Genomic DNA, 26,217 nt, shown 5'->3' with positions numbered 1-26,217 from the left:
GCAATAGAAGAGGCAGTGGGCAAGGTCCGCATAGATACAGGGAGGGGCAGTTGGGACAGGAAGGGTCTGATCGATAGCGATAGAGAAAGAGGCGAGATGGGGTGATGACTGCATTCATTTGAACGTGCCGAAGAAGGCGAGCCTCCGGCACTGTGAGTGATGGATGAGGGGTTAAGGCGTTTGTCGTGTTCAAATTTATAGGCTAAAAAATATGGTGCTAGAATACACAGAAGAACTAAAAATAAATACAAATCATGAATTAACCCGTGCTTAGATGGAGTGTATACGCGGTCAACGGGTCAAAGGACTAAAACGAAACCAAGCAGTACTCAACCTTGGGGGATTCCCCTAAATATTTGACGAACCCTCCAAGAAACCTGTTTTCCTTCTTTCTCAGTGTTATAAATGGAATGTGAATGCAAGCGTTTCCTTCTTTATGGATCGAGAACACTTAAAATAATTTGTGTGCGCACGTCTGCACGTTCGGCGTCTTCGTCTTGGCAAGGAATGACGTTCAGTATTTGGAAACAGTGAATGACCAAATGGCCACGTGTCGATAGTTGCAAGAAACAAGTGTGTTCGCATAGCCTCCTTATGCAGATGTGCAATACGAGAGGTTGAGACATCTTACCAGTAGTGAGGATGATGCTGCTGATGGCACAGTTGTGCTTGGGCCGGAGAACGGAGAGGTTCTTGTAGAAGAGGTCTGCTGAAGAAGCAGGATTGTAGAGTGGGCAAGTTCATCATCATCATCATCAGCCTGACCACACATACTGCGGGGCAAAGGCTTCTCCCATGTCTCTCCAATTAACCCTGTCCTTTGCCAGTTGCGGCCACCGTATCCCCACAAACTTCTTAATTTCATCTTCGCACCTAACTTTCTGCCGCCCCCTTCTATGGTTGCCTTCGCTTAGGATCCACTCCGTTACGCTTAAGGACCAGAGGTTATCTTGCCTTCACATTACATGCCCTGTCACGTGGTCGCAAACTTTAGTTGCTTTTAATTCTCTTCCGCTGAAACGATTCTGGCAGAGCTCAATACCATGAGCGTTTGGAAAATTGTTTTCCCTGAGTTTAGCAGCAATTATAGTACAGAGAATTCGACTTTGCTTTAAGGGGACAGGGTAAGCCCCATCTTTCCCATGTATTTTGGGGCATATTGTGGTACACTTTTCTCAGCAACTAACAAAGATAGCAGCAAGATATTTATGTCATTTTGTTCAGAATTTCATCTTCTAGCCGCTGTACCAAAATGTTTTTAGTATAGGAGAAATGCAATTATTAGTGATTTTTTTACTTTCTACACCCTAATTTTGACCAAATTTTGTATATATTTTTGTTTTAAAACAAACAATATTATTTGTACGCTGATAACTTTGGTACAGTAAATTGCCACATATATGTACTGTATACACAGAAAAAATGAGCTTGATATCTATTGTCATTAAAAAATAATGGTACCGACGTAACAAAAAATCTTGTTTTGAGAAAACTAAGTTTAAAGTAAACAAAACCTTAAATCCCAAGATTTCGACTTAGCCAACTCATTTTGACCAATTTATTCAGTAGGAACCAGCTGCATAGTTATCATCTAGGTCAGCTTGGTGCTTCTTTTCCTGCCGTTTAGCTTCTCGTGCCTGTTTTGTCACTTGCTGCGTAGCTCGATCGGCAAAGTAAACTCGACGCCGATCGACTTGCTTCAGCCATCGGACAGTGTTGCTGCCCGGACTTAGTCCACATGCCTCAAGAACTTTAGTTCTTGCGATGGCGCGATCATTGAAGGTCAGAACAGCATCTAATGTAGCAATCTTCATTGTCTGTAGGCCCGCAAAGACATTTTTTTTAGCACACTCCAATACGACGTTGTTGAAGGACTCGTTTGGGTTCTAGATGGTTGCCAGAGGGCTTGGATGGTTGCCAGAGAGATTTCTCTTGCAGCTAAATTCCGTAACATTTCGAGTTTCTTTAGTTTTTAGTAAAAACGGAAAAAAACACATCGCTGGTAAAGGGGTGTGTCGCTGACCGCTTTGCTTTCAGATAGCTTTTTCAGGTTGATATAAATTGCCCAGGATCAAGTGTGATACATCAAACGATGCAGAAAAGAATGTAATTTCATATTTAGCAAAAAGCTAAAAATTGATATTTTTTCAGATTTTTGTCTTACCCTGTCCCCTTAAGGTGAAACGAGTATTGGTTGTAGCTGCCACATACAGTTTTTGGTAAAATTCGTGTACTAAATTTTGCGCATCACTTCACGAAAGCAAACACCACGACAATCAAAGAATCATTTTGCGGTTATAAAAGGAGAATATACGGACGGCATAAACCTCAGAACAAAATAAATGGCACATCCAATACCTGTAGCCACGTCTGCTAGAGCTGCAAGAAGTTACGGAAAGCCCACTCACAACTGTGTTAGCTAGAGTCAGTGAAGAACAGAAATCGAGATCCACTCGGTTTTATCAGGTTGGCTGGCTCGAATGGAAAGTACCTCAAACCTGCATGAAAGTTAACTGCTTAACTGCATGATTACCTGGATATACATCCTCAACCGCGGCAAAATGATTGGCATCTGTGGCTAGACATTTACGGAGCTTTGCTCCGATTGGTGAAAAGGCGAACGGGTCAAACCTGCCAAGCAAAGGCAAAGCACGATTTCATTATGGCACATTGCTGCAGCTTGTCATGCACACATTGAGTCGCATGAAGCCAGACCTGCAGCATAAACACAAAACAGGACGGATCTGTTGAGTACAAATTTGCAAATGCCTTAGTTTGCTTGCCACATGGCAGCACCGCATGATCACGCGTACTCCTAGAGCATGCACTCTATGTTGTTGCCATTTTTAATGCTCACAGCCATGAAGGAAAAACAAAAACTCAGCTGCCATTGCAAAGCCAAATTGTGAAAACTATTGATGAAGGAAATAGTTGCCATAATGATTCAAGATATTATCTTCATATTTCTGTAAACTACATGACATCGCAGCTCGATTCGGACATGTATTCATGACTCGGGTACGAAAAATTTTTGGGGAAGCTGATTTTTTTAAATAAATTATATGAACATTACAAACACTGCATGTGGCTGGACAGCAGTCCAGCCACATACAGTGTTTGTACAAACGCTCATGATATCAAGCTCTGATTTGGTTTGGTTTATGGGGTTTAACGTCCCAAAGCGACTCAGGCTATGAGGGACGCCGTAGTGGAGGGCTCCGGAAATTTCGACCACCTGGGGTTCTTTAACGTGCACTGACATCGCACAGTACACGGGCCTCTAGAATTTCTCCTCCAAAGAAATTCATCGAAATCAAGCTCTGCCGGATCCGTTTCATCGTAAGAGAAAGGTAAAAAATCTCTGCGTCTCCCGTAAACGAGAGTAGAGTAAGCATGAAATGTTTACGGGCCTAATATCATCTCGGTGGACACCCGAACCGCACCGTACAGGAAGGGAGGAACTACAGGAAGGGAGGAACGCCACCACCCATTCAGCGCGATGCCTTGCCATTTTTTGAGGAAAGGAAATGGCGCAGTAATTCTCTGCTGTCTCGGTGGACACCCGAACCGCACCGTAAAGGAAGGGAGGAACGCCACCACCGTTCGGCGGGATGATGCCTTGCCCTTTGAACGCAGCGCTTCTCCCCTGGGCCCCTGTGCGCCTGCGCGGCTTTGCTTCGATGCCCGAAGCCCCTAAGAGATCACATATGAGAACGAAGTGTAACGTGGCACTTATGTGCTTTCTGCGCGCGTTATTAGAAATCGGAAATTATAATTCCGTGCATTATCAAACCCACAGCTCCACTGATATCTTGATAAACATTGAGAAGGCACTGACAGCAGTTATTTTTTGTCTCGTTTGAAGACCAACCGGCGCTTGCATGACGGTCGCGTAGGAGGGCTTAGAGAGTCTCGTTAAATCTCGTTAAGTCTCGTACGGTGCCCAGATGTTCTTGTTTCAGAGCCCGGATGAGTGGAATTCAGTGCCCGGATGAGTGGATTTCAGTGCCCGGATGACTGGAATTCAGTGCCCGGATGAGGGGATTTCAGTGCCCGGATGAGTGGATTTCAGTGCCCGGATGAGTGGATTTCAGTCCCCGGATGATGGCTCTCGGTCTCGGTGTGACGTCACCACACTGCCGACAACGGGAGCTAAAAGCATTTCATGCTTAAAAAAAGTTACAACAACGTGACAGCGGCATGGGGTCGATCACGAGGAACTAAAAACTCCACGGCCTGATCCGTATACGAAAAGCAATTTGACGCCTTTCCTGGTGTCACTCCTTTGCCCTTCGCGCACACGCACTGAGAGATGAATGCAGCCATTCACCGCGTTGATATTTCCTTTTCTCGTGTTTCGCATATTTCGCCCGTGAATCTGCAATCCGGCTGACAGTTTCCAATTTACTGGTTGGGTCACATCTAAAGCACTGTTGGATCATACATTACATAATATGGGCAATAAATTACAGACGGTTTACATGTTCAGTGACCGCCGCAGTGGCTCAGTGGATATGGTGCTTGGCTGCTGACCCGAAAGACGCGGGTTCAAGCCCGGCCGCAGCGGTCAAATTTCGATGGAGGCAAAATTCTAGAGGCCCGAGTTCTATGCCATGTCAGGGCACTTTAAAGAACCCCAGGTGGTTGAAATTTCCGGAACCCTTCACTACGACGTCTCTCATAGTCTGAGTCGCTTTGGGACATTAAACACCACAAGCCAAGCCAAGCCGCATTGGCAAAATGCTGGCAAGGTTGACGTAGAAAAGAAAGTTGCATCGCTATGAGCATCAATAATAGAAAGGTGCAGGCCGAGAGCATTCCGGGTGGGTGTTCTGGACAGGTGGCAGAACGGGCTAAGGCTAAGCTTTGGAAAAACATGAATGGTGGGAACCTCGTGGTTCTCCACGCAGGGGTCAACGATGTGTTGCAGCAAAGAGGGAAGCACTTGGGAAAACAAACACACGATGGCCTTAAGCTATTTTTGGATGACTTTCTCATAAAGTCTGACCAAAGGTCTGTTAATGAAAATTGGTGCTTATTTAAGAACAAACTACATGAGCTAACTGAATTGCATGTTCCTCGAAGAATCATCACTACTAATGGCAGGTCACCATGGTTCACCCGTTCATAAAAACGCCTTGGTAACAAAAAAAGACGGTTATATTCGAAGGCAAAGTCATCGGGAAAACCTCAACGTTGGACTGCACTCAGAGGTGTGGGTGAAGAGTACAAAAATGCGTTAAAAATAGCCAAGGAGCGATATTTTAACGTTGCTCTGCCCTCACTTTTACTAACTGATCCAAAAAAAGTTCTGGAACATTGTCAACGGTTCAGACCAGCCATCTGTATCTCTTCTCGATTCACAATCAAATCCCATCCCTATTAGCAACAGTGCTAAGGTACTTAATGAAACTTTTGCTAGGGCATTTTATCTCTCCTCTACCACATCACTGCCGGATTATGATGGTCACATCACATTCCCAATGGAACCCATTCATTTTGATTTTGAAGGCATTATAAGTATCCTCTTCTTGCGGTCCAGATAATATCAGCAGTAAAATTCTGAAAAACACTAAAGTATATTCTGCCACAATGCTGTCAAAATTATTTCAGCAATCCCTACAAGACGGTGAACTCCGAGATGACTGGAAATTGGGTAAGGTGGTTCCACTCCACAAATCAGGCGACAAACACCTTTCACTCAGCTATCGACCAATATCATTAACCAGCATTCCTTGCAAGATAATGGAGCACGTCATCCTGTCTCGCGTAGCTAACTTTCTTGAGTCATCTTCGTTCTTCAACTGTGCACAACATGGTTTTAGAATATACTTCTCTTGCGAAACAATTAATAAGTCTTACGAGCAATATTAACTTCATACTTGATCATGGCAATGAGGCTAACTGTATATACTTAGACTTTCGCAAAGCATTTGACACAGTGTCACTAACACACTTATCGACGCCCAAGAAGCTGTGCAGAATAGAGCAGCACATTTTATTGTGCGCAACTATGATCGTGCTTCCAGTGTCACAGAAATAAAAAAAAGTTTATCATTAATCCCTCTTGCTCTGCACAGAAAAGTGTCCCATCTGTGTCTGTTTTTTAAAATTTACAGCATGAACTCTACTTTGAAAGATGCATTGATCACAACACCAACATATGTTTCATCCCGCATCGATCACTCACGGAAAGTTGGCGTTCCTCGTTGCCGGACAACTTGCTGCATAAATTCCTTTATTCCAAAAACATCGTCGGAGTGGAAGCACCTACCACCACATATTGTAGCTGCAAAGGACGTTGATGAGTTTAGGACACTGTTGTCATTACAATATGGTTTACCATAGCCTCAGTTGGTCCATTTCGTTTTGAATATTGTGTATTTAGCTCTGTTTCTTTTTTTTTCGCATGCACTTTATTTTATTAATAGCCTTCTGCCACCGTACCCGTTCAATGTTTCTATGAATGGTGATGTTTTAGTTCATATCTTTGTGTTTACTTGCAAAGTTTTTCGACTGTTTATGTGGATTTATTCGTTTTGGTGTTGGTATTCCTAATTATTGTATTGTTTCGCTTTTTTGAATCACGTATTTTCTTGCAGCTAGTTTTCTTTTTGCGATCATGCATATCATTTTTTGTAGGCATGTCTATGTATGCCTTACCCCCCTTTTTGTAACAGTTTCATTTTATATTTATGTACCACTCACCTCAATAATGCCCTGTGGGCCATGAGGTTATCAGAAATAAATAAATATACAGGGGTAGAAAAACTCAGGGCGACCTCCGAGGCAGTGCATATTGTTCTGTGCACAGTCCTGGAGATCAGGGGACAAGCCCCATACATTGAGGACCAGGTCATGAGGGCCAACTCAGTAATCAGAGAGATGGGAAAGTCCCTCAGGTACGATGTGATGGATGTCAACCGGATAATTTACGGAGACAGCAACTCTCACCCATTCTGCCCTGATGGCATCCATTACGCCGAGCCAGCGGGATGGCAGTTTGGGAAGATGATGGGTCGTAGGGCACTGGCTTTTTTACAGGCACGCAGGATACCCCTGCAGGCCAAGGAGTGGACAGCAAATGTGAAAGAAGGGGGGGGAAGGACAAGGGCATGGCGAACGAAAAGGAAGCAACTTCTCAGTGTTGGGTTCATTAACATACAGTACAAGGGGGAAGAAGTCAAATTAAATGGGATGAAGTCGAAGAACAACTAAAATTTGAAAACTTTGGGTATATAGGGTTGGGGAAACTCACCTGAGAGACATGGAAGAACTGCTACACATTGCAGGTTACACTTGAATAGAGTGTAACAGAAAAGAGAAAGACCGTAAAGGTGGAGGCCTAGGGGCATTAGTAAAGGGGCAAGATTGGGAAAGGGTAAGAGAGAACTGTAGAGAGCATCTATGGCTTCATAACAATAATAGGGTTTGTATACCTTAAAACAGGGAGTGAGTCGAGTGAGGAGAATAAAGGGCATTTCGAAGGTATGTCTAAAGACATCAGGGAGTTAGGCTGGCATCGGGAAATAATCATCTTGGGAGAAATGAACGTTCACTTGGAATACTTTGACGGAGCTACAGATGCAACAGGGAAATTGTTAGGAGAATTCTGCGATGACCATGATCTAGTAATGGTTAACACGGAAATAAAATGCAAAGGGAAAGTAACATGGGTAACAAATAACCCGCACTCAACTATTGATTAGTTTTGCCTATGTCATACAAACTGTATGACAGGTTAAGGAACATGAAAATTGACGAAAAAAGGAATGAAAAGCATGGGAAGCGACCACAGAAGAATCAAAGTTACATTTGGTAGTGCAATACCAGCAGTAGGAACTCAAGGGAGAGAAAGCAAACATAACCTCACTGATGCACAACTGCAGGAAGTGTCTGGACACATTGAAGATATATATCCCAGCAGCTGGAGAGGGAGTGGACATATGATGCCCTAGTGGGGGTTTTTGAAGGGGAGTTACAGAAGGCCCAAAGAAAAAAGGGAAGAAGAAAGGGAAGACACACACCAAAAAGCTGGTGGGACAGGGAAGTGAAGGCAGCCATAGTGCGACGACAAGAGGCATCTAGGGAACACAGATTTGCAAAGAAAATGGGGGCCGCACCAGATGAAGTGGATGCAAAATGGAATGAATACCTTGAGAGCATAAGGGAGGCAGCGGCATTAGTCCAAGCCAAAATAGGAAAGGCGGGAGTCCAGTGGATGATGGAGATAAATAAGAAAGATAGGAATGCTGCAGAGAGGTTTTGGGAGCACATAAGGCTACAAGGGAAGAGGGCAGAGGGCATCCAACACATTCTGACCACACAGGATGGAAAAAGAGTAGAGGGAGAGGAAGCACAAGTATTTATCAGACAAACAATCGAAGCAGCATTTGCAGAGCCTGTGGCGGATGGACTGGGGGAGAGCAGGGACAGCAATGGGACAAGGGAGGAAGAGCTTAGGGAGAGGACAGCAGGGGACTGGGAGAGAATAGAAGGCAAGGTTCCCATCGGAACAGCGACAGGACCAGACGGCATACCTATGAGATCAATTACCATACTAGGTTAAAAAAGCAAATTGAAATTATGACAGGTCATTGAAAAAGCAGTAGGGGGAGGAGACGTTCCAAAAGACTGGAAAGGGAGCAGGATGAGACTAATATACAAAGGAAAGGAAAACAAGGACAACATTAAATCTTAGTGACCAATTACGGTCACATCAGTTATGTACAGGCTAGCAATGCAGATGGTGAAAATGAGAATGGAAGAATGGGCAGAGTGTGAGGAGATCTTGGGAGAGTTGCAGAACAGTTTCCGAAAGGACAGACGGTTGGAGGACAATCTATTTGTCATAACACAGTGTATAGAGATAGCTGAGGCAAGTTCGAGGCCTCTATGGATGGCATTTTTAGACATTAAGGGGGCATATGACAATGAGAATCAGGAAACACTTTGGGACCAATTGAAGAGATATGGTGCCGATAGAAATCTGGCGACTCTCTACAACGTGTATATTCAGACAGTGAGGTGGTAGTAATAGGCAGAAACTACAAAACCAGCTAAAGTTAAAAGAGGGCTACCACAGGGCTGCCCACTATCACCCCTACTTTTCATGGTATACGTGAGTCAAATGGAAAAGAGGTAGGAAGAGAGTAGGGTAGGAATTGACGTGAGTTATATTCAGGAAGGTCAGAAGGTAAACCAAGAGCTGGTTGGAGTGGAAAGGGGGCGGATGACATTGTGCTAGTAGCAGACAAGCGAGATAGGCTGCAGGAACTAGTTAAAATCTGTGGTGAGGAGGGCAACAAGCTAGGACTCCAATTCAGCAGAGAGAAGTGAGGGATAATGGTATATAATGATGAGAGGGGAGACCCACTAGAAATACAGGACACTATGATAGACCATGTGAGAACTTACAAGTAGCCAGGTGTATGGCTAACTGAAGGGAAAAAATATCTGGAAGAGCATGAGAGGATTCTGAAGGATAAAAGAAAAAGGAATTCAGACATTATGAAGCATAGAGCACTATGGAACTATAATAGGTATGAGGTGGTTAGAGGGGTATGGAAGGGAATCATGGTACCGGGCCTCACATTTGGAAATGCAGTCCTGTGCATGAAATCAGAAGTGCAGTCAAGGCTAGAGGTCAGACAAAGAAGTGTAGGAAGGCTAGCCTTGGGAGCCCATGGGAACACTCCGAATGAGGGAGTCCAGGGAGATATGGGTTGGGCGTCGTTTGAGGTTCGGGAGGCAATCAGCAAACTGAAATATGATCAGAGACTAACCCAAATGGCGGAAACAAGGTGGGCAAAAAAGGTGTACAAGTATCTGTACATGAAAAGTATGAACACAAAATGGACTAATAGAACCCGAAAGCTAAGAACGAAGTATTTGCGGGTGAGGAATGGGACGCAACAAAATAGTAACATGAAAGCGTAGGTAAAGGAGACGGAAAGAAAGATGTGGAAAGAAAGAATGCATGAAAAATCGGCGCTAGGCATATATAGGACACGAAAACAGGGCATCAAAAAAGAGCGATTATTCGATAATTCGCGGGGCAGTTCACTGCTTTTTGAGGCCAGGAGAAGGGACTCGGAGAACAGTTAACAATGAGGGAAGTATAGGCTAGGTGACGAAACCTACCGCCCGATACAAAGGGTAAAGCTGTTATTATCCATCCATCTATCCATCCATCCATACATCCAGGTTGACCTAGAAAAGAAAGCTGCATTGCTATGCGCATCAACAATGGCAACAACTTCGAGTGCGGCCAGGTGCTGTCATATGGCAAGTAAACTCAGGCGTTTGCAAATTTGTGCTCCTCTAATACGTCTTTTTTTGTGATTATACGGCTGGTCTGGCTCCATGCAGCTCAATGCATGTCAAGCCGCAGCATGTCATATAGAAATCGTGCTTTGTCTTTGCGCGTGCTTAGCAAATTTCCTACCCGTTGGCGCTTTTACCAGTCGGAGCAAAGCCCAAGCTTTGCAAATGTCTAGCCACAGATGCAGATCATTTGCCGCAGTTAAAGCTACTCGTGTAACCAGAGTTAGATCAGTTACCTTTGGTGCAGGTTGAAGTACTTTGGCATTCGTAGTGGATAATTCATCGCGTGCTCCCGCATGAAAGTAAATGCAACAAGTGCTAAGGTGTTTGCACTGGCTAGCCGCTAAAAATTGAATGGATCTCTGTGTTCTTCTGTGACAGCCTTGCTGACACAGTCGTTAGCTTTTCGTAGCTGCTTTCTGCTCTAGCGGGTGTGACTACAGTCGATGCGCCATTTACTTTGTTCTGAGGTGTATGCGGTCCATTCTGCCTTTAATCCCCGAGTGAGCACAATTCTGCGATTGTCGTGGTGTGTTTGCTTTCTCGAGGCCTATTGTAGCCATAAAAGGTATGGTTCATATGCGCCTAGACACCCGAGAAACTGTGACACCGTGCTTAAAGCGCTGCTGTCTATTCTGGGGCCCGATGTAGGTGATGCAGGTGGCGGTACTTGTGGCCAACTGATCACGCCGACGAGTTGAAAAAAAGAGCATGTCAATATTGATTTTTTTTTGTGGCAAAGAAACCACCGCGCTCTGCTGTTATAGAATCATTCAAGGATTAACATTTAAGCGTTTTAATAGTCTGCACCGAGCAAGGACAAACTCTTGACACTCTTCCATCGCATTATTTATCTTCCCTTTCACATGTCCTCGTGTCATTCATGTTATTATTGTTAAATGCACATAGTATAACAATGCTGATTGTGGCTTTGGCACATTATTTTCATTTGGGCTGCTTTCTTTCTTCCATCTCACAGGTGTCATAAATCACATTAAAAATACAAGGACTGCTAATTGCCAGGAGAATCTTCCAAGGAGAACCGCTGCCAACATCAGGAGACCCATAGGTTGATGCTCGTATCCTGTAAAACCATGTATCCATTGATCTGAATGTGTTGACCGTAGTCCTACATATTTAATGTGAACCCGGAAACCAGAACATCTTCCAGTTAGAGAGTAATTACTTGTTAATATCCACTAGAATGCACCCGTATGGCTGCTTCAGAAAGTTAGATTCAAGCTATTCCATTATTTTGCAAGTGCCATGCTTTACTCTTTCGTTGTGATTGTGCCTTTCTGCAGCTTTCTTTCAGTTATTGTTGCATTGTTTATGCATGTATTTCTTTGTGGCATCACATTGCTGGTTGCTACTTTCTGGGGAAAACGTGTGTACAGGAGAAATGGCAAAAGCTGCAGTGCTCTGGGCAAGGGCGTCCACATAACTTTTTTCAAGGGGAGGGCTCCCTATGGCTGGGGATGGAGGACGCGGTAAGTTAGCACCAAAGAGGCACTATTTGTGGTCTAAACTACCCACATGAAGCGACAATTAGAAACAGCAAATTAGTGCCAAGCTTGGAGAATATGCATTGGATTTTATTAATGAGCGAAGAATTAATATTAATAATCAAAATGCGAAAAGTTACAATCACCAAAGCGTGCTAATGAAGCTGTGTAGTTGTTTTCTGCTAGTGCATAAGAAATATACGACATTCCAGGAGGGAGGGGCACCAGCCCCCCTTGCCCCCCCCCTCCAGATGCCTATTGTTCCAGGATATTCAGTGTCCAACACTAAAGTGATAGGGGTTTATCATAGTTTAGCTGAGTAGATGTGCAGAACCATGTGTTCATTCTTCAATCGGAGAGGAGACTTTGGGAGGCACGGGGGTTTTAAAAATAACTTTTTTATTTATGGCTAGAATGTCATGAAAGTTCGCACACAGATGCATTTTTCTCGTCTGATTCCAAATATGTAATCATAATTGAGCTGGCGGTATTAACTCTTTCAAAGTCTAGAATGTAATTAGGTAATTTCTTATGCAGCTTTATTGAACTTTCTCATTGCATTTTGTTGCTTTTATTTACAGGAATTGATAGCCAGAGAGTTCCCATACCCGGTGACATTCTTCGATTTTCTCTGAAGGCATGTCACCGCCTTATACTATGTTGAAAGTAAAAGGTCGCAGTATTTCACACTGCAACTTGTTAAGCCAATCGCAAATTGCTATTTATACATGGTCTAAACAAAAGAAGTAAGAATGTCATTGGGTATGGAAATTTTCTGGCTATCAATTCATGTTATGGTTTTGCACTAAAGCTGGAGGAGACATTTAAGATCCGCCTAAAAGGTATATGACCTGATAGCAATGATGTGTTAATGGCCATATACGGGGATGTGGAGATGCTCTACGTTACATTCATAAACCCCTGGGAGTCCTCATACCTCCGCTAGTGCGTTGGTTAAACAATGTGGCACTTCTCTGCGATGGCAGGTGGCGCCACCGGTGGGGCTTGTGCGACCCTGGTTGCTATTCCCGAGCAGCTTCTCATGACCAATCATTGATTAAAACTCGCGATCCGGTAGGCAGGTTATGATAGTGTCACAACGTCTTGTGACCTAGGTTGCTTCTCTGGGGATTTTTCATGGATTTTTCACTCGCAACCAGTGATGCTGACAACACTGCTGGCTTTTCTGTGACACGATACCCTTAACATTGTCGCATTAAAACTGACCTGTTGCATCTGTTGTGTTGTGAACTCTGCAATTGTACATTTTCATGTTTTGAGGCATGCAAGGCATCCATATTTCATGATTTAAGATGCAATGGTGTTGGAATTTATTTTTTGCTACTTGTTTGCAATATTTAGTGAACATGTTTATGTGTGTTCTTTGCTAGTTTAAAGTGTTTGTGAGCAACTTGAGTCAGTATGCTACTCTTTAAGAGTCGTACTCGAAGTAGGAAATAGCTACATTTCTTTATTTCTTCTTGAAGAAGCTTGGACGTCTCTATTTTTTCTCTTGCAACGAGGCAGCATTTCTAGCATGGCTTAGCTGTGCTTTCTCGTCCTTTCTTCTAGCACTTCCAAAAGGGCAGACTGCCGCCACTTACTGCCAGCGATGTCGCGCTGCTGTTGGCAGAATCAGTTGCTGGTATCTGGTGGCAGCGTAGCAACCAGCCTGCTTGGCGTTTGTTGAACAGAATGACTGCAGCCCTTGTGCACACTCAATTTAAAACTTTGCAAGGAACATTTGAACTAAGGAACCAAAAGAAACTACAACAATCTGGAAAAGTGTGGAAGCAGTTCCGCATGGCCGTGATCAAACGAGATATGTCCGGTTGCATCTCGTGTCACAGCCAAAATGATAAAGCTGCATACCGACGGTTTGAGCATCAGTAAACTAACAGTAAGATGATTCGCAGCAATATCAGCAGTATATATTTAGTTATAGGATTTTTAAGACCGCCTTAGTGTTTTACACTCTAGTTTTGATAACACTCGTGCATCTCATGTAATATGACACTCATTACTGCCACTGCATGCTTCCTGGGTGGCACAGCAGTTGGGTCTACAGAGTTACATACTAAACGTGTATTTTCTGTCCACGATGTCGGGGTTCTTAGACACAGTCTGCCATGAGAAAACGAGACTATGATATGAAAATATTCGATTTCAAATGCTTCTGCTGCGTATCACAGAGCCACAGTGTAGATTTGCTCATTTGGACAAGGAGCTCTCAATTGCTGCAGAAAAGAATAAGTTGATGAAAGTCAGCAGGCCATCTCTTCAGCAAAATACTGCAGCTTGCAGTGCTTATTCTAATCAACTTCTCTGCTCCGTTTCATTTTGCAGGCATCGAAACCAATACTGGCGACCAATGAGTACACAAGCTGCCCAAAGAACCATCTTCCAAAAACAGTGCTTCCAGCATTTTCAGGATGAACTGCCTGATGTTCATAATGTTTCTTCATTTTTCTGCATACAACGTCCTTCTCGGTTGAGCTCAGAATAGCAGTAGCAATAACTTTTTGTTATGCTGTCAGATGTTTTCAGGTGATTTCTAATCTGCAGTGTTTTAGCTGATCTCTACAGGAGCTTGTAGTGCGTGTGCTTCTGATTCTATTTGGTGTTAGGAAATATTATCTAGTCTGATTCATTTTGGTTTGATATTAATGGTTCATGCTTATTTTAGTGCTATGGACTACATTGGTGACCCTGCTGGCAGAGTTGGTTTTGTGCTTGTGGTGTGCGATGTGAGTGTTCCTGTTCTTAGTTTATTTTTTGTGATCACCGGGTCTGATTACACAAGATTGAGTATAGTTCTTTTGTTTTCTTAATTGCTTTTTTTATTTTGCTGTCTTAACATTCAGAACTGCTGTGTATGTTTTGATTTATTCATTGCAGTTCAGTTTGGTAATATCAAACTACAGTTATTTTTAGTCACGGAGCCTTGTTTTTTTTTTGCTTGAGGCTACAGAAAGAAAATTGTTTTCTTATGATGTTTGCAGAACAGCCAAAGAGGTTCATGCTTTGTTGGTACAATAAACCTATCATGGTAGCTGCCAGACGTGCACACTGCGAAATTATACGCGATGTGGTGCAGTGTGCGGAAGCAAATGTGCTGATGACGTTATTTTCGGTCGCGACAGCTCAGCTGAAATATAATATTGAGCATTTGATTGCATTTTGTGAAAGGGAGCTAGGCCTTCAGCAATATTTCTCCAGCAGTTTGCTCAATGTTTATCTGCAACATGCAGGGTAATGAACGTTCAAGATTTAATAGACAAAAGGAATGCTCAACAGTGTATTGTGTCACAAGTGAAAGCTCACAGACATTCTGTAATTCGTCACAAACTTGCACAGACTTGCAAGATCCCTTCCATGAAGCCAGACATTATACGAGCACTTTGTCTAAGTTGCTCTGATTCTTAATTTTGCTCCAGTGTATGCCGAGTAATTGTTCGAAAGCTAGAACATTATCCTTCCAACTCCATGCTAATTTATAGGTACCAGAAAATTTGGTTCAAAAACTTTTTTTTTTTTAGGAACAACTCATTGACCCTGCAATGAAATGTTAGCCTGAATGTTGTGTAAAATTGCCTTCTTCACTTACAGGTTAATGGCTGCCCCTCCAAACGGGCTGTGACATGCTGTAAATACTCTCATTTTCTTGGTGCAGGCCTGGTCACAGCAGATTCCAAGCTCAGAGTGCGGCCTGCGGAAAACACCAGTAACCAGCTGCACCAGTCGTCCCAATGCAGTCGGAGCTTCATGCAGAAAAACCCTGTAGAGTCGCACCTTCGTGCTCAAACAGTTGACCATCCCTTCCAGTGTGAACACTGTGGAAAGAGCTTTGCAAGAAAGCATGACTTTGTAAGACACATCCGTACCCACACGGGTGAGCGTCCATACAAGTGTGACCACTGCGAGAGCAGCTTTGCTCAAATGTGGAACCTGGTGCGACACCTTCGCATCCACACGGGTGAGCGTCCATACAAATGTGACCACTGTGGGCGCAAATTTGCTGAAAAGGGTCAGCTAGTGCCACACCTTCGCACCCATACGGGTGAGCGTCCATACAAGTGCCATCTCTGTCCAATGGTCTTTACACACAGTTCAAACTTTGGAAAGCATGTACGTGCCCACAAGAGAAAAACCATTTCGGTGTCAGCTGTGCACAATGTCGTTTAAAGAAAAGCACAGTGTAAAGGTACATGAAAGCAGGAAAAATGCTTCAGATGCCACAGTTCATTGGAGTTCGGATGCCTTTTCTCAGCATCATCTCAATACCATTGCTAGATAACCTGTCTCACTTTTTAATTTGCTACGTTAGGGAAAAAATATGCGAATTTACCTGCCTTCGTAGTACAGAGAAATTCTGCGGTTTCTTTTCCTTCTCCATAAGAAACCTGAACGTGACAGGCTGGTACTTTACTAGCTTAGTTTAAGCCCATTGGGTGATGCGCACGAACTGTGGTTACAGTGTTTGGCACTAGCTTGTAAACTGACATACTCACATGAGAGTAGTTCTGTGTTCTTTTAAAAGCAAATGTAATGCCACCAGAGAAGCGTGCTTTTTTGTTATTCCTTCCATGCTTGTGTTGTGGCTGTATTATTGGGACAAAAGAGCCGAGAAACAAAGCCCTCGCTCCTGATGATAAACTTTGCTGGCTTCTGTTTGCAGGTTTTTAGAGCTGTCTCTCTTTAGATTTAAAAAAATGAATGCTTTACTGCACTAGATTCCTGTGCATTAACTTTTGTCAAATAACCTGCTATCTTTGCATGTGGCATGTTTTTATTACAAATTATGGCCTCAGCATTGTCAGTCTTCAAAAACATGCTGTAGCTTCGAAGGAAAACCATCACCATCTCAACAGCAGTTGTTCTCATTCTATTTTGTGGTAATGGCTTCGAGGTATTTAAGCATTCCTGCAGCAAGCCCTTGCAGATTGTGTTGTGGTTATGGAAACTCAAGTGAACTTGCTTTAGCAACTACATTGACAAAAATTGATATAAACTGACTGTTGACATAAAAATTATTGCAATTTATAAGAGCTTCTGGAGTTTCATTTGTTAAAAACCACTGAGGGACACTGGGGACGATGCTATCAAATTTTTTCTGTTTGTGAAATCCGGTAGTTCGACATTTGTAGCTTTGCTGCCGCTTGTCCTGGAGTGAAAGATGCATTTATTGCCAAGAGTTTTGGATTCGAAGTTTAAAACGTTTTTCCTGCCTCTGCGATTCTCGGGAGTCTCTGATGACAAAGTAGGAGGACAGTGACTCCGTGACTGCTGGCGGCAGGGGCGTACCAGCCGAAATGACAACTACTGCCGGCCTGATGTTGAAGGAATCGATCACCTGTCGTCGCTTCATTTACGTTCGCACCAATGTTACGATGGATCCTTTTCCCAATTTCGGCAACGAAGTTCTCGTAAGGAACTGCGTCATGCATTCAGCAACCTCAGCCCCTCACAGCACGCGATGCTTTTGAGGCCTGAGGCGGCAACTCTTGCAAGAAAGTCCTAGCTCCGAGGAGTCGGCAGTGTCGCTGTCGCCACTGAGCCACCGTCACGAGTGGTGTGTAGCAACTGGTATGTGCAGGCATATTGAAATTCTGTAATAATACTCCTTATAGGGCTGGTTATGCACCCTAGTGTCTTGGTACGTTGGTGGAGCGAACACGCTGTGTGGTGTATTTGCTAACATGGAGGCACGTTGAACATTGGCTACACATAGCTCTTTTTCCTTGTCGCAGTTGCGTGTCATTGCTCGAAATCCGGCCGAGGAGCACTTGCTGCTCTGCCCTTGTAAATCGAGGTGCGTAATAAAACCATACGGGCATGCAGAACGCATAGCCGCGAAGTACCCCAAAGAATACCAAAACTCAGCCGGCCGCCTTGATGCGCCTCTAATTTCCGGCTTTCTTTGATTTTCAGCATTCAGGTTTTTTTTTTTCTCTCTTCCTCCTGTGATAAAAGTGCACTAGAAGCTTGAAACAAAACTTGTATACTTTAGTATGGATCAAACACATACGCTTCATGTACGTTTATTAGCCTCAGAGATCTGTGGTGCCTTTTTTTCCTTGTTCATCATCATGCTTATACTTGCGAGATTGGTCTGTGGCGGCAAAACCTGTATTTTAGTTCTTGCTCTTTTCTACCTTACAAGAGCGTTCTTTGTTTTCAGAAAGAGCGGTGTTTTTGTGTTTAGTTGCTGGTATTCTATCGATACAAGCCAACTACATTTTACTCCTCAGTGTCCCTTTAATGAACATTTTTTTACTCCATTCCAGTATGTGTTGTGAGCTTTAATGCTTTGCAGAACAGAGACACCAACCAGCCAAAAAAGGTCTTTCTTGACATTCCTACTCCCAGCACGGGGGCCCTTGTTCACAGCAAAGATGCAGTCTCCTGCATAAACCGCAACTGAGTTTACTTGGAAGAATCAAGATGCTACAAAAAGCAATTGCAGCAGCATGCTTGTCATGTGAAAAATAAAAGCATTCTTAATAACGCTTAATCAGCACTGAGTGATGAATGGCCGCGAGATTGACTGTGACAAGGCAAGGATCGTTGCAAGCAAAAAAATGACAGCATCACGCGTGCACATGGAATCTCTAACCATGTATACAGAACACGTCACACAAGTTGATATGAAATGACGCAAATCTAAACCCGATATACACATGCTCCTTCAGGTGATTTTTTAAATCTATTTAAAATAAACCTCTTTTGGTGATGTCTTCATTGTGAATGCGGCCACCATGCCAGCAGGTGAAATGTCAACAAATCTTTTTTTGCTATTTTGTGTCTCTGTTTTCAAATGTAACATCCCCCCCCACCCCTTCCCGAATGGGACTCTGTCACACTCTCAAATTGATCTATTGATCTACAGTACTACATCAGCTTTTTTCGCGATGCTGGTTAGTTCGCAAACGGTTTACTTGCTGCTTTTGAGGGTTCTGTCAGTAGTAATTGTGTGTTGTTGTAGCTTGCAGCATTTGTGACCAAATCAATAAATATTTGTTTTCATCCATACAAAGCACAAGCATGGAGTGACTGCAGAAAGCTGAAGCCATCGGCATCTTTGTGAAGCAACTGCCTTTACACATGTTGGCAGCGAAATCACATTACGGACATGATATGGACATGTACTGACTAACAACTGATCGCTTTATTTATAGTGATTGGAAGTTTATGGGCTGAAAGATGGAGCTAAATACACACCTGATTTAGAAACAAATACAAATCACGGATTAACGCTGGCTCATGGAGTGGAGATATGGATCAGAGTGACCTAAACTAAATCAAAATTTAGCACTGGAGATATGGCTGAGGGTGACCTAAACTAAAACAAAAACTAGCACTTCCCTCCAAGAAACCTGTCTTCGTATTTTTTCAGTGTTATTCAGTGGGGTGTGAATGCAAGCATTTCCTTCTTTTCAGATCCACAACACTTGACCCTTGATGGGAAAATGGGACATGTGCTGTATTTGCGCGATTGTAGGTTGACCTCCACTGTTTTCATTTGAAAATCCGAAGTGGGGCGGTCCACTTGCAATCGAAACCACAGCTGGGCACCATAAATAAAGGCAAGACAATTGAGGTATCGGCAATGCTATAGCGTGGTTGCAATTTCAGATTTGCTCCATGACTCTGCCCAGTAGAATTCAGTTAAAGGATTTTTATTTTATTTTTTTTCAACTGCACACTCGGCACTCAAGGGAGTATCGATAGTTGATGGATCATGATGGCCCGCTGTTCCAATCGTGGTTGCACCATTCATGGAGGGGGAAAAAATCCGCCGCCACTCGGAACCAGTGCTGCTGAGGAGTGTTTTTTGTAGCTGATAGAAGACTTGACACCGCTCACACATTTGACAGCTGCTGGCAACGTTTTACCGGTTATTAATGTACCGTTTCGTCTATCGTCATTTGTGCTCAGAGTCCAATATGTGTCCAGCTCTCATTCATGGCTACATTCAAGAAAGCTGTCATTCTTTACATTGAAGAAATGAACAACTCTGCGCTAGGGCCAGCTGTTCGACGTCTCTTAATGGGTGATACAGGTGCAGCGTTTCAACGAAGCAAAATTTTCAGCTGTTCCACCCAGTGTTGTGGCGCGTCCGTTTTTCAAAGAGGAATTTCGTGGAACGACAACGTGCTGTGGTTGTTTGCTGGTTAATGACGTTAGAACGATGTGCTGCGGGACTGCAGTAGCGATGACGACGGCAGCGCTAGTGAGGACGATGGTGTAAGCGTGCAAATGTGAACAAGTAGTCCAGTGACTAATACCTTTTCGTTTTGGAAAGTGCCCACTAGCGTCTCACGTTAAGAGGCGGCGTCCGGATAATGCTATCGCATTCTACTCTGAAAGGGGCTCCATAAGGTCGCTGTGTGCCTGGCATGTTAAAGCACGCCGCTTTACGAATATTGTCCAGCAAGGATTTTTTAAATGGGCTTTGCTGAAGCTGAGCTATCTGTAGTGAAAATTTGAACTTCAGCGTCATCGCGCCTTTCCCTTTCCTCTCGTCATTTTTTGCACGCTGGAACGTCGGCGCTCCTCCAGTGGCCCCACCACCGGGAGCAGAGCTTCCTGACCCGCCGCAGCTGTGCGGCTTATTGGCCGCGGCCACGGTGGCTGCCTCACGTCTGAAAGAATCTAACCAATAGCCGCCTCTCAACTTGTGTATGCAGGTGCGAGCCACGGAGGAGGCTGCGAGCAAGAAAAAGTTGCCGATAAGGGCTCGTCAACTTTTGTGCGTGATTGTGGGTCCTCTGCGGCCTGTAGAAGTGTATTATTTCGCTTAGGTTTTCATGACAACACAGTGCAGTTATTGAGCGAGCTGATGTGTTCTTCTCAGAAGGTGTTTCAGAGCCCCTTTAGAGGCGATGTTTAAGCAACCACCAAGTTTCTTTTTTTACCAAGCTGCGATATGAGGGGGGGGGTCGAGTTAATTTACATGTGAGTCAACTTATGATCAAGCGAATACGGTATGTGCTACTTTTTTTCATTTCCATGTTTTGAGTTGTGAGCCTAGAACTCCTGCATCCATTGCTTTGATATTTCTAGCGCCACTTTGTGGATGTCCAAGGAAGCTTTTCTGCCTTTGTTTTAACAATATTCACCTGGTGGCATCACATACACTTATCTCAAACAAACCGTTCCGCTTGCATGTGTTGCACGTGTTTTAGACAGGATTTTGGCGCGATATGTCGTGTCTAGGGTATGGCGCAACTTATAGGAGCAAATGGACACGCTGACTGAGCGCTGAGAGGCGGAACACTGCTGTGTTTATTTTTGCCTTCCTTATGTGCCGGCATGGGATGACAAGATGTGTACATGTGCCACATTACCACGGTTGCACACAAGTCGGAATAACACCCCATCCCCTGTTTTATTATTTTTTTGCAATGACACCCCCCAACCGCCCGACCTAACATGTCCCAATATGCGCGTCTATAACCTGAAGTACCAAAAAGCCGTCGCCATCAGCAGAACCCTGGCTGATGCCATCATACACTGTAAAGCATCTATTTCGCACTGGAAACCACCGGCACTTGTGGCAGATTGGCAAAATCGATGGCTCAAGATGCAGCACAAATGAAGATCGTAGCACTCACCTCCGTAGCCATGCATGTTGAAAAACGGTTATAATGATAGAAACAGGCATCTGTCATCATCTGACAGCACCTGAAAGAATGCATGAGAACAGTTGATTTCTTCTTTATTTTTCTCGTATTATTGGCTCTCACTTCGAGGAAGTGGCCCATTCATAGGTGCGCCTCTTGACCACATATATGCGGTATATTTTTACTGGAAAAACTTCAGATGGGCTAATTTATTTCTCTTGCTACTTGTCACCATTGCTAGGATAGCTTAACCATTCACCATTATGCTTTCCATGCTTTCTCATCACCTATTGTAACATTTTTAGAAATGATGACTGCTACAATGCTGCCACTGGCTCTGCGCTCCTGCTGGCAAAAGTGCTTGCTGGTGTCTGTGATGGTATCAGGTGTAATGTTTATTGCTATTAATTTCAAAACCACCGCACTCGTCATTCCCACTGTACAACCTCTAAGCAGGGGTGCAGTCATGTCCTCAAAGTTGCATATAGTTGCTGTATCAACTACATATTGCGTGCCCAATGTCGAGGTTTACGGACACCATCTACCATGAGATAGAGTACCGTATGAAAAAAATGAGGTATTAAATTAACCTGCTGTGAGTCTCAGTGCCACAGCCTCGTATTCGCTTATACAACAAAGAGGCATTTGCCTTTCATAAAAAAAAAAATAGAAGCGAGCAGACTAGCCCTTTAACAGAGTGCTGTAGCCTGCGACCGTCGGTTCTGATGATAATCACGTTTCTTGCTCTCTTTCACTTTTCAGGCATTTGAACCAGTAATGGCAAGCCAAAGAGTACACAATCTACTCGAAGGCGAATCTTCGAAAACCTCTGCTGCCAGCATTTGCCAGTGAAACACCTTGATGTTTATGAAATGGCATATCCAGTGATCCATACTAGGCGAAAAAAGCAAATTGAAAGTTCGACAGGTCATTGAAAAAGTAGTAGAGGGAGGAGACGTTTCTAAAGACTGGAAAGCAAGCAGGATGAGACTAATATACAAAGGCAAGGAAAACAAGGACAACATTAAATCTTAGTGACCAATTACGGTCACATCACTTATATACAGGCTAGCAATGCAGATGGTGAAAATGAGAATGGAAGGATGGGCAGAGAATGAGAAGATCTTAGGAGAGTTGCAGAACGGTTTCCGAAAGGATAGACGGTTGGAGGACAATCTATTTGTCATAACGCAGTGTATAGAGATAGCTGAGGCAAGTCAGAGGCCTCTATGAATGGTATTTTTAGACATTAAGGGGGCATATGACAATGTGAATCAGGAAAAACTTTGGGACCAATTGAAGAGATATGGTGCCGATAGAAATCTGGTTGACTTTCTACAACGTGTATATTCAGACAATGAGGTGGTAGTAACATGGGAGGGAGAAACTGCAAAACCAGCTAAAATTAAAAGAGGGCTAAGACAGGGCTGCCCACTATCACCCCTACTTTTTTTGGTATACGTGAGTCCAATGGAATAGAGGTTGGATGAGAGTAGGGTCGGAGTTGACGTGAGTTATATGCATGAAGGTCAGCAGACAAGCGAGATAGGCTGCAGGAACTGATTAAGATCTGTGGTGAGGAGGGCAACAAGCTAGGACTCTAATTCAGTAGAGAGAAGTCAGGGATAATGGTATATAATGATGAGAGTGGAGACCCACTAGAAATACAGGACACTATGATAGACCATGTGAGAACTTATAAGTTGCCAGATGGCTAAGTGAAGGGAAAAAATATCTGCAAGTGCATCAGAGGATTCTAAAGGATAGAGCAAAAAGGAATTAAGACATTAGGGTCATTTTTTTTTACCTACACTGGTTACACTAGTGTAGCAAGTGTATTATAAAATTATGATACACTGGCTACACTAGTGTAACCAGTGTAGGTAAAAAGAATGGCCCTGTTATCCCTGTTATGAAACATAGAGCACTATGGAACTATAATAGATGCGTTGCAGAAGAACTTGCTTTGGGGCTAGTTGGTTCATGATTGTAGTTCAGAATGGCGCAAAAGACACACAGGAAAAAAGGGGATGACACAAAGAGCGCCTACTACCAACTGAATTTATTTCAGAAACACCCTCTTTTATAAGGCAAGACATATCAACCACGAACCGGAAGCAGAAAAAACACATATTCATGGTTTGAATTCATATTTCGAAACACCATCGGCAGAAAAGAAAACCACAAGAACAAAAACAGAAACTAGAACTACACGTGCCCGTCCAAGAAACCCAGCTCCTGGCGGCATAGTTTAATCGATGAAGTGCTAATGCACGTGGACCCAGCTTTCTGTATATGGTATGCTTCTATAATCTCTCTTTCTACCATACCATATACAGAAAGCTGGGTCCACGTGCATTAGCACTTCATCGATTAAACTATGCCGCCAGGAGCTGGGTTTCTTGGACGGGCACGTGTAGTTCTAGTTTCTGTTTTTGTTCTTGTGGTTTTCTTTTCTGCCGATGGTGTTTCGAAATATGAATTCAAACCATGAATATGTGTTTTTTCTGCTTCCGGTTCGTGGTTGATATGTCTTGCCTTATAAAAGAGGGTGTTTCTGAAATAAATTCAGTTGGTAGTAGGCGCTCTTTGTGTCATCCCCTTTTTTCCTGTGTGTGTGTCTTTTGCGCCATTCTGAACTACAACTATAATAGGTATGAGGTAATTAGAGTGGTATATATAAGAGAATCATGGTACCGGGCCTCACATCAACGTTGCCTCACATTTGGAAATGCATTCCGGTGCATGAAATCAGGAATACAGTCAAGTTTAGTGGTAAGACAAAGAAGTGTGGGAAGGCTAGCTTTGGGAGCCCATGGGAACACACTGAATGAGGGAGTCCAGGGAGATATGGGCTGGGCGTCGTTCGAGATTCGGGACAACGTTACTAGAACCAACTCAGTTTCACAGCTCCCAATACCGCCCAGCGGAGGAGAGTGTCCCAAGCGGCGGTCACGAGAACTAACGGCGCTGCAGTCGAGTCTTGCTCCCTGCCGGGCGCGTCCCGGCACATATGAGGTTTTGGCGAGCTGCGTTTGCGCTCTACATGGCTGCAGTAAACAATGCTTCCATTACGGCAGCTTTTGCTTCGAAGCTGCGTGTTATCTTGGAGAACACGTTTGTGTGGTGCGAAATTAGGCTGTTAATATCGTGAAAAAAGTTCAAAAACGCTGCCAGCACGCTCGCGAGCATTGTGTCTTGCTTTGCTCAATGGCTTGTGTTTTTCGAAGTCAGTTTGCGATCCTTTCTGTGAAGTGCACGCTCCCACCTTTTAAACTCGATGGGGTCTTTCGGTGGCCCGAAGAAATGACTGCCCGTGGAGTCATCGTTACGATACCCGCTATTGCATCCCGGTGCAAAGCAGGTCAGCATGAAGAGGCCCGATGTCACAAGATAGTAACAAAAATTCAGGGGCCACTTTGACGATGTAAAGTGCGCGAGGCGAAAGCCTTTCCCCGCAACTTTGGCCGCACGACCATTGGCACGCACGAGGCGGCTATGGGGCGACTTGGATTAGGTAGCCATGAGAAATTGGGTCGTGACTAATTAGTTATGACCCATGAATGACTAGTCATGATTGGTTAATTACGAACTAGTCATGTCTGGCTAGTCATGACTAAAAGGTCATAGCTACTAATGACTGGTTAATGACTAACTAATCATGACTAACTATTCATGCCTGCTTAATAACTAACCAGTCATGACTAATCAGTAATTAGTCATGGTTAGTCATGATTAACCAGTCATGACTAACCATGACTAATGGCTAACCAGTCATGACTATTTATTTACTAACTAGTAGTCATGACTAACCATTAATGACTAATTGGGTATTAGTCACTGGTTTGTAAATCCTGATTAGTAAGTCATGACTAGTAAGTCATGGGTCATGACTAATTAGTCATCAGCCATGACTTACTAGTCATGATTGGTTATTGACTAACAAGTCATGATTGGTAATGACGAACTAGTCATGACTAACCAGCGATCACAAACCAGTCATGATTGATTAATGACGAACTAGTCATGTCCGGTTAATGACTAGTTAGTCGTGACTAACCAGTGATGGCTAACCAATCATTAACCAGTCATTACTGGTTAATGACTAACAAGTCATGATTACTTAATGACTAATCAGTCATTAGTCATGGTTAGTCATGCCTAGCCATGACTAATGGCTAACCAGTCATGACTCCTTAATGACTAGCTAGTCATGACTAACTAATCAAGACTAATTGGGTCATGACTAATTCGTCATGGCCCATGACTTACTAGTCATAATTGGTTATTGACTAACTAGTCATGACTAGTTAATTGATGACTGGTTATTGACTAGCTAGCCATGACCAACTAGTCATGACTGATTAATGACGAGCTAGTCATGTCTGGCTAATGACTAGTTAGTTATGACCAACTAGTCATGGTTGATTAATGACAAACTAGTCATGCCAAGCTAATGACTAGCTATAGTCATGACCAACGTTACTAGAACTTGGTTCTAGTAACATTGGTCACTAACCAGTCATGACTGGTTAGGTAGTCATTAACCAATCATTACTAACTAGTCATGAGTTAATGATTAGTTCAAATGCCAAATGAGTAGGTAATGATTTCAAATGCCAAAGCCCTGGTTCAATTCTCAGCCTCGACAGTTTTTTAAGTAGTGACGCCGAAACGCGGACACATCTGCCGACTCGGCTGCTAACGACAGTATGAGGCATTAAAGGCTTTCGCCGTAAAATTAACTGAGAAGCAGACGA

General features: G+C 43.6%; 1 protein-coding gene and 1 pseudogene across 2 annotated transcripts in view; both read left to right on the top strand.

The window, feature by feature from the left end:
* Positions 1–19,235, top strand: part of LOC149366412 (uncharacterized) — a 52,174-nt pseudogene extending 32,939 nt beyond the window's left edge. The window contains exons 6-9 of the transcript XR_016288705.1: positions 6,815–7,086; positions 13,404–13,708; positions 14,518–14,578; positions 15,429–19,235. The product of XR_016288705.1 is annotated as an uncharacterized LOC149366412 (transcript). The remainder of the gene's footprint in view (positions 1–6,814; positions 7,087–13,403; positions 13,709–14,517; positions 14,579–15,428) is intronic.
* The window catches only part of LOC149366410 (uncharacterized), a 62,064-nt gene continuing 51,543 nt past the window's right edge, over positions 15,697–26,217 (top strand). The window contains exon 1 of the mRNA XM_089550655.1: positions 15,697–15,807. The gene's annotated coding sequence lies outside the window, so the exon portion shown is untranslated. The remainder of the gene's footprint in view (positions 15,808–26,217) is intronic.

Source organism: Amblyomma mixtum, chromosome 1 (assembly GCF_055824585.1).
Source record: "Amblyomma mixtum isolate Tamu chromosome 1, ASM5582458v1, whole genome shotgun sequence".
Lineage (NCBI taxonomy): Eukaryota > Metazoa > Arthropoda > Arachnida > Ixodida > Ixodidae > Amblyomma > Amblyomma mixtum.
The sequence above is the reverse complement of the archived record's forward strand: the minus strand, read 5'-3'. Positions and strand labels throughout refer to the sequence as shown.